The following is a 13,863-nucleotide window of genomic DNA, read 5'->3' on the forward strand; positions in this document are numbered from 1 at the left end:
TTTAATCCATCAACCCCAACTTTGGCAATTTACACTAGGAATATAATTGTGGTTGTGGGCAAAAAATTGGCTACAATATTGCTCACTGATTCTCTTTTTCTTATTTTGTGGGTACATAGTAGGTATATGTATTTATGGAGTATATACGATACTTTGATATAGGCATATAATGCATAATAATTAAATCAGGGCAAATGGAAGTGTCCATCATCTCAAGCATGTATCCTTTCTTTGTGTTACAAACAATCCAATTATATTCTTAGTTAATTTGAAATGTACAATAAATTATTATTGACTGTAGTCACCCTGTTGTGCTATTAAATACTAGATCTTATTCATTCTGACTATATATTCATAGCCATTAATCATTATTTTTTGTAACAAAAGAATAGATACACATATATTTTCAAGAATATGAAAATTTAATGAATAAACTATGGTATATGTAGAAAATAAAATAGTATGAATTTAAAATAATGCCTTTGAAAATTATTTAGTGACATGGAAAACTGTTCTTAGTATATCATTAATGGGGAAAAGCAAGGCTCCACACCCGTGGAGATTGGTCCCAGGATCCCAGTGGATATCAAAATTCAAGGATGCTGAAATCCCTGATATAAACTAGCATAGTATTTGCATCTAACCTTCACACAATCTCTCAGATACATCAAATCTTCTCTAAATTACTTATAATACCTAATATATTGCAATTTCCAGGTAAGTAGTTGTTATACTATATTGCTTTTTATTTGCATTACTTTCTATTGTACTGTAAAAAAATTTTCCAAATATTTTTGATCTGTGGTTGATTGAACTCACGAATGCAGAACGGCAGACACAGAGGGCCCACTGTTTGTAAAATATGACCTTTTTGCAAAACTTATATATGCATGTGTTTATATAATCAGAGAGAGAGGGGCTATATTTGTCTTGTAGAGAAAATCTTGTTCTTCTTTGCAAACTCAAGACCTGGTATGGTGCCTGGAACAGAGTATGTGCTAAGAGTGTACCAAGTCAATCACATATATAAATAAATTGGTAATAAAAGACATTCCCTAAAATGCTATTGGTTATTGACGCTGAGATTAATTATGTTTTTCTTTCTTCTCTTTGTTTATATTTATTTTGGTGGTTTTATACAATGAGCATGGATTACTTTTGTGATTTCAAAAAAAGTGTAAGTCCTACAGAAAGCTTTAATTTGGTTGGAAAGAAATTTGTGGATCTTAAAGGGAAGGATTTCAGTCATGCTACAGCAAGTGTGCCTCTATTAGTCATGATCAACCCTTTCTGAGCCGTAATTTGAGCTAATTTAAAAGCCTACTCACCTGCTGGGATTTTTCTCCCATAGAAGTGATTCCAGGCCACACACGGTGACTCATGCCTATAATCCCAGCGTTTTGGGAGGCTGAAGCAGGAGGATAGCTTCAGCCCAGGAGTTCAAGACAAGCCTGGGCAACATAGGGGAACCCTGTCTCTATAAAAAATAAAATAATTAGCCAGGCATGGTGGTGCATGCCTGTGGTCCCAGCTACTCAGGAGGCTGAGGTGGGAGAATTGCTTGAGCCCTGGATGGAGGTCAAGGCTGCAGTGAGCCATGATCGCACCACTGCACTCCAGCCTGGATGACAGAGGGAGGTACTGTCTCAAAAACAAACAAGAAGGAGAAGAAGGGAGGAGGGGGAGGAGGAGGAGGAGGAGGAAGAGGAGGAGGAAGAGGAGGAGGAGGAGGAGGAGGAGGAGGAGGAGGAGGAGGAGAAGGAGGAGAAGAAGAAGAAGAAGAAGAAGAAGAAGAAGAAGAAGAAGAAGAAGAAGAAGAAGAAGAAGAAGAAGAAGCAGAAGCAGCAGCAGCAGCAGCAGCAGCAGCAGCAGCAGCAGCAGAAGGAGGAGGAGGAGGAGGAGGAGGAAGGAGGAGGAAGGAAGGAAGGCAGGAAGGCAGGAAGGCAGGAAGGAAGGAAGGAAGGAAGGAAGGAAGGAAGGAAGGAAGGAAGGAAGGAGAAGAAAGAGGAAAGAAGAAGAAGGAAGAAGGAGGAAGAAGAAGATTGAGTCCCTCATAGACTTCAGAAGTAAGATGAGGTAATAAACTACTGAATCATCCCACCTTACACAGGAAGCTGGGACAGAGTAACTAAGGAGAAGAGCCCCTGGGGACACCTCAGAGAACAAGATTCTAGTGCCAGTTGACAGGTAACTCGGATGGTGAAAGCATTATAGACAATGACGTTAGGCTCTGATTTTCTCTTTCACTTTTGCGTTGGCTTTAATTCTTATTTGAAGCAATGTGTGTATCTTCAACTAACGACAATGTTACAATTTCAGGGACAGTTTAGTTGCTTTAAGACTTAACATTTCTGGCTCCATCACATCCCTTGTTTAGAAGGCAGTGGCCTACTACAACAAACAAGCAAGAGTGCCACCTCGTGGCAACTCACTTAATATACACATGGTTCCTGAGAGCTGGAAGAAATTTAAGAAAAAGAAAAGAGGTAATAATATTGCAGATTGGCCTAGCATGCCTCAACAGCTTCAGTGCCCTGAATTGCAAAGGTTTCCTTCTACCTAGGATTTTAGCTTTCAGAAGTGTGACAGTTTTGGTCAGCGTAGAAAAAATATCAACCTGAATTGCCGTTATCTCTACCATAAATCACTAAACACGAGGCTCTTCTGGAGATTAACTACTGATCTCTGATAACATCGTTTATAACATAACTGAAATTATCTGGTTTCAGGGAGCTATTGTCCTCTCCTCATCACTTATTCTGTTATTTAATGAACATTTATTGAACACCTTTATTTTCCAGGAACTGCACTAGACTCTGGGAACACAACATGAGAAAGATACATTCTCCAGCTGGTGAAAAGCTCATACTCTGTTAAGTAAAATTTCTAGAAGGCCATTGGTTTGAACTAAGCTCCTGCACTAGGCCCCAAGAGACCAACCAAAATGGAGTAACCCGTGCTAAAGGTCCACATCACCAAACTGAAACTAAGTTGTTAATCTGACCTTCTGAGAAATTAAGAAAGAAAAAGAAATAATAGCCAAATCCCCAAACAGGCCAGTTTTAGCCAATACGATAAGAAAGTCCCCTCTGCTTTAACCCTTACAAGGAAAGTAACCTGCTGTTAACCAATCTGCTTTTTGTATTATGCTGTTTCCTTGTTCCTGCTCAAGCTTTTAAAAACTGACTCTTCCATCACGCCCTACAGAGCACCACTCTATTTTTTAGATGAGATGCTACCTGACTCATGAATTACAAATAAAAGCCAATTTGATCATTTAACTAAACTTGTTGCAATTTTGTCTCTTGACATTTACCATGAGACACTATGCTGAATCATGTTGTCAACTAGACACCACCATCATCCCTTTTAAGGTCTTCTCCCATAATCCATTTACGTAGGACGTGGAGTTTCCCATGGAAGTCCCTCAAGATTTGGAAGACAGAAGAAAAAGACATTTTATTCTCTAGAGGCAACTGCATCCTGCCTGAAGCAAATGAGAGATTCAGAGTGGCTCCCTGGGGAGCTCTTGAGACCCCCCCATCTGTGTCGCTGCTGCACTGGGAGGCAGTAGGGGGGCCTCTCAGAGATTCGTAAGACTTGCGGCAGCTTGCTGGGAAGTTCCTGAGAATCCGCAGCCCTGTTGCCTCAGGATGACATCTCCAGTGTCCGCTTCCTTCCCACTGGCTTGCCTGGCCTTCAATACTCCCCAGCTTTTCCAATAGTCAAGCAAGGCCGGGCGCGGTGGCTCACGCCTGTAATCCCAGCACTTTGGGAGGCCGAGGCGGGCGGATCACAAGGTCAGGAGATCGAGACCACGGTGAAACCCCGTCTCTATTAAAAATACAAAAAATTAGCCGGGCGCGGTGGCAGGCGCCTGTAGTCCCAGCTACTCGGGAGGCTGAGGCAGGAGAATGGCGTGAACCCGGGAGGCGGAGCTTGCAGTGAGCCGAGATTGCACCACTGCACTCCAGCCTGGGGCACAGAGCGAGACTCTGTCTCAAAAAAAAAAAAAAAAAAAAAAAAGTCAAGCAAGCCCCTAATTCCTAATAACCCCTTCTGCCCGCAAAACATGGAGTGCCTTCTGTTTTCCTGACCAACCCTGACTGACTCAGACACATAGCTAGATAATTCACATAGCTAGATAATTCTACAACTTTGCTATAGTGTCATGAAAACCAGACTATATCAGATTTTATGAGAACAGAGTAGCAGGAAAGTATCTCAGCTTTAGAGGATTGAAGGAGGCTTCCCAGAGAAACTGACATCTAAGGTAAGTCTCAAAGATTAATAGAAATTATCTAGGTGCAAAGAAAGATTCAGAAACTAAGGTATTTAGAAAATAAGTTAGGTTTTAGAAGGGCTGGATAACCAAAAATAAAACTGTATTTAAAGCAGAAAACACACAAGACTAAAAAAGTTACCAAACTTACAATTAGCATGTTGATGAAGAATAAAACAACAGTTTTCCTGCATGATTACCATTCCTGTAAAGCTCATTACACATTTGTAGAAATCGGTGTGGCAAAATGCAGTAATGCTGTTGGTGCTTCATCCACACCAAACCCTTACCAGATTGGTACTCCAAGTTCGCCAGCTGCTGTGAATGATAGCCACAAATGGCTCACAACTGCAGCCTTCTCTGAAGAATTGCTATTCACCCGGAAGTTTCTGGAAGACTCTGACTTCCTCCAAAGGCATTTGCAGGTGAGGGCTGACATACAGGCCTGCAAAACCTGGCGCCCTCACCTGAAGGTGATGACGACTTTGTTATGCCATTCAAACTCTGTGGGAGCAGGCTAAGGCTGAACTACAGCAGAAACTTCATCTTTGCTTAACTTTTCCTCTGTTCTATTTTCTGCTTTCCTCACTTCTTTTTTTGTTCATTTGGTTTTTTGGGTTGAGACGGAGTCTCCCTCTGTCCCCCAGGCTGGAGTGCAGTGGCTCAAACTCGGCTCACTGTAAGCTCCGCCTCCAGGTTCAAGTGATTCTTATGCCGCCTCCAGGTTCAAGTGATTCTTATGCCTCAGCCTCCCCAAGTAGCTGGGATTACAGGCGTGCACCACCACACCTGGCTAATTTTTTTGTATTTTTATTTTTTGTATTTTTATTATATGGGGTTTTGCCATGGTGGCCAGGCTGGTCTCAAACTCCTGACAGGTGATCTGCCTGCCTCGGCCTCCCAAAGTGCTGGGATTACAGGCATGAGTCACTGCACCCGGACTGCTTTCCTCACTTCTTGATGTGTGGCAGAACTGCAGACCATTTGGAGTTGCCTGAGCATGCAAACAAAGCATGGTGAGTTATGAGCTGGAGAGATAGGCATTTAACCTAATCACGTAAGGACTTCTTATAAGCTGTATGAAGGGAGTGTGAACTTTATCTTGAGTGCCATGATCTTGCAACATTTGTCCACACCATCAGTAAAAAATTTAGATCATGATATATGTTTAATTATTAATATACTGACATGTCATACATTTTGTAAATGATGTACAAAAATAGAAATTTTAAAGGAAAAAAATGAAAAATAGAAGTTCAGTTTCCCCTGCATTTCAACAGATTACCTTGTACCCTGCCTTAGGTGACATGCACCACTGTGGGGACCATAGAGGCAGAGAGGGAGGTTGGTCAACTCTTTATTCCACACCTGTGATCCCATTAGGCTTCTTGTCTTTAAATCAATAATACAGATCTGTCATTTTTTTGCTGGGATGTGTCTCTAATGCCTGCTCTTGTGGAGAGACACAGTGGAGATTTCAGGTAATCTATTTCCTCTACTGATGGGCGTCTCGCCTGAGAAACACACACACACACACACACACACACACACACACACACACTTCAAGCAGTTCTTTACCAGGGTTTTTAGTGAAAAAACCTAAATAATACAGATGTAAGAGATGGGATTGAATATCAGGTGCCCCCTGCACCCAGTAATAAATCAGTGTCTCTCCCCCACTGACTTTTTCATTCCCCATGCCTTAAGAAGGCATTGATCTCACTACACCTTCTGGATGGGACAAAAGAACTTTTCCGAGGCCATTGAAAACCATCCTGTTTGTACCTGTCTTCTCTGCTCCATGTTACTCCTTTCTCCCGACTATCTCCAAGTCTTTCATGTCTAGTCCCCATTCCCAATGCCCCCATTTTTGCTAGACTGCAAATGTTCTCTTAGAAGTAAGCAAGTCCCAAAATATCTCTTGGGTCACACACATTTTCACAGTCTCCTGTTCCATTTGTGAATCCATGCCAGCCATCCTCGCTCATCCACTCATTTCTGCCGCTAGGCAGAGGCGTATGGGAAGCCTTTTAACCTCAGGAGGAGCAGAGGATGGCTGGCAGGTAACCCTACTCTTATTGTGATCTTCTTTTTTCTCTGGTTATCTCTTAGAATCTGGCAAAGGAAGCCTCAGACATCTCTCCCAACAAGCAGGAATCTCCCATCCATAGTGCCACAGGGTCCAGGTAATAAATTGTCACCTCCACCACCAGCATCACTTTGACCTTACTAACAGTTGTGGGTACTGGTACAAGAGTACAAATGGAATCCCACATATCGCATATCTAAATGAGCAAAAGTTATAAATAAGCAAACACAACTGCTCAATAAAATATGTCCCATCCTACCACCTTGACAAATACATCGTCCTAATGTCAACATTGAAAAATATGAATGATTTGTATGACTGGAAGTCAGTATGGTCCAAGGCTGCACTGTTTGTGTCTTTCTCAGACCCTGGGTTGCATTGCAAAGCCAACTTTCTTCCATGCTCCTGACATTAAAGTATGCCACGCCCAGTGTTCCTTCCTGATCTGTGACTCACCTGGCTGGTGGTGGGGAAGGTAGTCTCCCAGCTGAGATAGGGAATATAAGAGAAATTGGGGTGTGGGAATGTGAGATCTGAGTTGAACAGCAAAATTTGTGATAACACCAGAATACGTGTGGAGGTGCCTAACAGGAAGTCAGATATGAGTCTAAGGTGCTGATATATTTGTCACGTTTAACACCAAACCATCTGATGAAGTTTTAGTTCTAGGGGCAAATAAGAACAGATGGGAGAATTGAGATTGACTCTATTTCTATTACTCTATCAGTTGTTCCACAGAATAAAAACATCTTTGTGTCTTTCTGCAAAATAGAGACATAGATGTCTTTTGAATAAGTACAAATGGTACATAAATCAATTAACATCTTTATTCAGAGTCTTTTACCCTCACGATTCCAAATTAAGCTTCATACTATATTTAAAACTAAAGCACTATGGTTCATGACCACTGGGAATTAAAAATTTTGTCAGAGACAAGAGAATCAAGACACCTATATATGACAGGGCAGATACATAGGATGGGGTTCAGGACATGCTATCCCAAAATATAATACCTTGGTACACTGAAAACTGGCAGAAACAGGGAAGTCTCTGAGTTTCCCCTGCTCCCCTTCTTCCCTGGAGTAGATCATAAAACCTAGGAAGGATTTCTTCTTTCACCTTTCCCTGAAGTAGGACATAAGGCCCTTATGGAAGAAGTGTCCTCTACACGCAGAGGAAAGGCATGTCCTTATCTCTAAAGATGAAGGATCACAAAGGAATCTGAGCAAACAGCCCTTTAAGTTTCCCTGTTTGTTGCCATCAGATCATGCCCTCTTTGTCTTATCACATTTCTCAACTGTCCGCTGTTCATCAAATCTAACATAAAAATATACTGGCTAAATCATTTCTTTGGGTCTTCATTTCTTATGAAGTTTCTCATGTCACAAAAAATTTATATTAAGTAAATTTGGCTGGGCACCGTTGCGAGAAGTCAGGGACCCTGAACAGAGGGACCAGCTGGAGCCGCAGCCAAGGAACATAAATTGTGAAGATTTCATAGACATTTATCAGTTCCCAAATAATACTTTTATAATTTCTTATGCCTGTCTTTACTGTAATCTCTTAATCCTGTTATCTTCGTAAGCTGAGGATGTACATCACCTCAGGACCACTGTGATAATTGTGTTAACCATACAAATTGATTGTAAAACATGTGTGTTTGAACAGTATGAAATCAGTGCACCATGTAAAAGAACAAAATAATAGCGATTTTTATGGACCAAGGGAAGACAACCATAAGGTCTGACTGCCTGCGGGGTTGGGCAAAAAGAGCCATATTCTTTTTCTTGCAGAGAGCCTATAAATGGACATGCAAGTAGGAAAGATATTGCTAAGTTCTTTTACTAGAAAGGAATATTAATACCCTGGAGAAGGAATGCATTCCTTGGGGGAGGTCTATAAACAGCTGCTCTGGGAATGTCTGTCTTGTGCAGTTGAGATAAGGACTGAGATACACCCTGGTCTCCTGCAGAACCCTCAGGCTTACTAGGGTTAGAAAAACTCTGCCCTGGTAAATTTGTGGTCAGACCAATTCTCTGCTCTCGAACCCTGTTTTCTGTTAAGATGTTTATCAAGACAATACATGCACCACTGAACATAGACCCTTATCAATGGTTCTGTTTTTGCCCTTTGCCCTGGGATTTTTGTTGAACCCTTATCAGTGGTTCTGCTTTTTCCCTTTGTCCTGTTCCCTCAGAAGCATGTGATCTTTGTTAGACCCTTATTAGTAGTTCTGCTTTTTGCCCTTTGAAGCATGTGATCTTTGTACCTACTCCCTGTTCTTACACCCCCTCCCCTTTTGAAACCCTTAATTAAAAACTTGCTGGTCTGAGACTCAGGCAGGCATCACAGTCCTCCAATATGTGATATCACCCCCGGTGGCCCAGCTGTAAAATTCCTCTCTTTGTACTGTCTCTCTTTATTTCTCAGCCAGCCAATACTTATGGAAAATAGAAAGAACCTATGTTAAAATATTGGGGGCAAGTTCCCCCAATAGGGTACAGTGGCTCACGCCTGTAACCCTAGCACTTTGGGAGGCCAAGGCGGGCGGATTGCCTGAGCTCAGGAGTCCAAGACCAGCCTGGGCAACATGGTGAAACCCCATCTCTACCAAAATACAAAAACAATTAGCTGGACATGGTGGCACATGCCTGTAGTCTCAGCTACCTGGGAGGTGGAGGCAGGAGAATCGCCTGAATCTGGAAGGTGGAGGTTCCAGTGAGCCGAGATTACGCCACTACACTCCAGCCTGGGTGACAGAGCAAGACTCTGCCTCCTAAATAAATAAACAAATAAATAAATGTGTATGCCTTTTTCTTGTTAATCTGTATTTTGTTATAGGAGCCTCAGCCATGAACCTAGGATGGATGAGGAAAAGATATTTTCCTTCCCTACACGTACAGCCCTTATTCTCCATGGAGTAGAGTGACGCCCAACAAGAAGGTGCTCAACACAGGTTTATTGAAGGAATGCCACAATGCAGAAGTGAAATAAAACTGCACAAAATTCCTTCTGGTGTTTAACAATGTTATGGTCTTTATATTAAGAAGAGGAGTCAAGGGAGGGCTACTGATTCTGTGAGTTATACAGAGTATGTGTAGATTAATCTATCTAGATTAATTTCAGCACATAGGACATGGTTTGTTTGACCTGAAAATTCTTAAACATTGTAACCGACATTTTTTGGGAGGCTGAGGTGAGCAGATTACCTGAGGTCAGGAGTTCAAGACCAGTCTGACCAACATGGAGAAACCCCATCTCTACTAAAAATACAATATTAGCCAGGTGTGGTGGCACATGCCTGTAATCCCAGCTACTCGGGAGGCTGAGGCAGGAGAATCGCTTGAACCTGGGTGGCAGAGATTGCAGTGAGCAGAAATCACATCATTGCACTCCAGCCTGAGCAATAAGAGAAAAACTCTATCTCAAAAAAAAAAATAATAAAAATGACCATTTTAATCAATATTTTAAAATCAGGAGGTTTTGTTTTGTTTTGTTTTTTGTTTTTCACAAAAATCTGGATTTCTGGATTCTCTCACAATAAAAGACCACCAGTGTTGCCACATGGCATCAAAAGGCTGGATCTGAGGAACAGACTGCCTGGGCTTTCTTTGCCTTTGGCCACAGCTCCCCACCCCTGCTCAGGAGGCTTCACATGTCCACCTGCCTGGCCCGTTGCAGCATATCAGTGTGTAATTTCTGGTTGGGTGATAACATATCACATTATATATCACATGGTCCATATGTCTACTGGCGTCATCACAAACTTTTCTGCTGTTCTAAGTCCTTTCGCATTGCTACAAAGGAATACCTGACACTAGGTAACTTATAAAGAAAAGAGGTTTATTTGGCTGACAGTTCTGCAGGCTGTACAAGCATGGCACCAGGATCTGCTAGGCTTCTGGGGAGACCTCAGGGAGCTTTCACTCATGGCAGAAGACAAAGGAAGAGCAGGCAGGTCACATGTCCAGAGAGGGCGCAAACAGTGGGGGCAGGGGTGGGGGGAGAGTCTAGATTCTTTTAAACAACCAGATCTCATGTGAACTAACTGAGCAAGAACTCACTCATCAACAAGGGGATGGCACTAAGCCGTTCATAAGAGATCTGACCCCATGACCCAAATACATCCCACTAGGCTCACCTCCAACATTGGAGGTCACATTTCAACATAATTTTGGAGGGGACAAGCATCTAAACCATATTACTGCACAAAGAAGAACTCACATTTCCCCTCCTTCCCCAGTGGCCCTCCCCAACCCTTGCTTCCTCCTGTATTCACTATCTCAGCTAGGGAGACCACCTCCCCCACCACTAGCCAAGGTGAATCAGAGTCAGGGTGGAGCACGGGGAATAGTGTTGGGCAGATGGAAGAAAGGTGGCTTTGCAATGCAATCCAAGGTCTGTGACATTACGTATTACATGGCACAGTATGACAAAGATGTGTACAAGGTCATTAGCTGGGGTTTTGGTTTTAATCTGTGACCACGAAAAGTGCTAAACTACAAATTAACAGATGCACAAGATTCAGATGTTAAAACCGACAGGAAAATTATCCTGTTTGTGGGACAGTCAGTTGAGTATCATCTTGCTCCACCTTGTGGTCATTTGGGAGCATACACCTAGATAACTCCTGTGCCAAATAGATAAAGATAATTGTATCTACAACAGATAATGTCTTACATTATCCTTGGTCACAGGATAATGTAATAGGATTGCTATAAGGTTGCCTTTGGTGTGTTTAGCAAAGCTCTGAAGCTAGCAGTTCATTGAATTTGATCTGGTCAGTTGGTACAGAGCCCCAGAAACCCAGCCACTTTATGCAATAATGAATCATTCTTTTTTTTTTTTTTTTTTTTTTTTTTTGAGATGGAGTTTTGCTCTTTTTGCCCAGGCTGGAGTGCAATGGCATGATCTTGGCTCACCACAACCTCCGCCTCCTGGGTTCAAGCAATTCTCCTGCATCAGCCTCCAGAGTAGCTGGGATTACAGGCATGCACCACCAGGCCTGGCTAATTTTGTATTTTTAGTAGAGACGGGGTTTCTCCATATTGGTCAGGCTGGTTGCCAACTCCTAACCTCAGTTGATCCGCCCGCCTCGGCCTCCCAAAGTGCTGGGATTACAGGCGTGAGCCACCGTGCCCGGCCTCAATCATTCTTTTTAACTGTGTTTTCTTCTCACTCCCTGAAATGGACCAACACACATGCTGGGTTCTTCCCTGCCCCTCCACTTTCAAACCTGCTGCTCCATAACTTCCAACATTTCCACTGCAACCACTACCTGTCAGTTCAATTCTGTGAAGCATAAAGTTAATGGATAGAGGATATAGCTTTGCTGGGAGGAACTAAAGGCACTTCTTGCACAGAAAGAAGGTCATTGTAATGGGGGCTCACCAAGTTCTATGAATCATCTGTCTACATACAAAAATTGCCTTATAATATAGAACTCTTTTCTGTGGTATCCATTATAATTGACAAGCAATATCATGGCCACAAATTGACCATCTTCTTGTTCAGTGTTTGGGCTGTTTGTACACTGTTTCTTCAACCATAAAATGGGGATGGCACCAACAGTGGTTGCCTCCCAGAATTGTCATAGAGACTGAATATGGTCGTATACCAGTGTTAGGTGCAGCGTAAGTCATCAGTACATGTTAGCTGGTATTATGTGTAAACTAAGTGCTCAATACACATTTTGTCTTTTAGCTACATTTGCATAAACTGAGACAAGTCAGGGGTTAGTAGAGTGGGTGATTATGAAAATGAGTTTATGTAGATTTTTGCTACATTCAAAAAGCAAATAACAGATTTGAGGTTGTTCACATCTTTTCTTACCTTCCAGAGTATAAAGGATCTCACTTATGTAAGAATGCACATTGTGCAGGTGTGTTTAGGCTAGGGGATCAAAGAAGAGGGAGATAAAAGGTTCACAAAAACAATACACATACAAGTTCATAGTGGCCTGTACAACAGTCATATGATGTCTACAAGTTAAAACTGCTCACTAACTACTTATAGCAAATTATTAAAACTGCTCACTAATTACTTATAGCGAATTATAGAGCTTCTGTGCTTGGATGATTTTATGAAATAAAGATGTCATCTCTTCAATTTAGCACAAAATACTTTCCCCACACCAGTACCTTTCAGAAAAGGCATAAAATTGCCTCCAGAGAAAAATATGTGTTGTGGCTGCCACCCTGTGGTTTTGTTTTATATTGTAGCCTTCAGATAGTAAATAAATATTTTATACTGCCACAACCAATTTCTAAAATATACTGGCAATTTCTAGGTATGGTTTTCTTCCCAGTATTATTAAAAATTCACCAAGTTGCAAAGAGGACTATGAATTAATTTATTGGTATCAATTTATTGATGAGGTAGGGCCTGAAATCAGGTAACAACTCACAAAGATCAAAATCACATCTAAGTCACAGAAGATCTAAATTATTCCACTGATGCGCACACATACACACTCATGACAAATTTTAAAAATTAAAATAGTATCTTATGCTTAAATTTGTAGATATCCTAAATAACTTAGGAGCTACCCATAAAATAGACCATATACTCCCATTAACAAGACAGAAGTAGAGAAAAAATACGGAATTATATTTTTTTCCATGTACATAATTATATTCTATAGTCTATCCCTTTGAAAAGTAACAGAGTAGGGGTTAAGCATAAGGTCTCTAAAACCCTGAAACCTGGGATCCAATATCCCACTTCTATTACGTGTTAGCTATGTGACCTCAGGCATGCAATGTAATACCTCCGTATGTTGCTTTCCTTATCCACAAAACATGGATGAGCTCAAAGGAACAAACTTCACAAGCTGTTGTGAAGACTGATTATACCTTTTAGAGCAGTCCTTGGCACTCAGGAAGGGTAACCAATTAATGTTAACACTCACTCTGTATAACCACAATTATAATAGTATGTGGCAAATTGGCTTTATTGCTAGAAATCAACTCTTCCCCTTCAAACTGTTCTGTTTCTCACCTGTGCTCAGATACTGGTTCTCCCAGTTCTTTCAATCTGCCTCCTTCTGCCAACACATTGATGTCTTGGCTGCTGGTGACCTCTGAAGGGTAATTTTCTGCTGGAGTTGGAGGCCCTCAAATGACTGACCGCAGGATGTCAAAATTGCTCCTGAGTAGGGTTTGCTATATTTCTTCTGTTTTATCCTTTTTAAATATGTTTTGTTGTTGCTGCAGTTATTCTATTCCTGCTGAATTATATAGTGGACAGATGGGGAGATCACTTTTTTCTTAGTTCATGAAGTACCATCTCCAGCCCTGAAATAGATTTCTACATAAGTACATCACCCAAAGATCCTAAACTCTGGGCTTGGAGTCCTTGCACAGTGGAATTCCTCAGTTGTAACCCTCCAAAGGGGGTGAATATATTTCTTTCACAGGAGAGTGAATTCTATATTTTGTTACTGAAGAGCAGATTTGGGGAGTCGCTAGTGCTATTCTCCAGATATTTTATT

Source organism: Macaca thibetana, chromosome 3 (genome assembly GCF_024542745.1).
Source record: "Macaca thibetana thibetana isolate TM-01 chromosome 3, ASM2454274v1, whole genome shotgun sequence".
NCBI lineage: Eukaryota > Metazoa > Chordata > Mammalia > Primates > Cercopithecidae > Macaca > Macaca thibetana.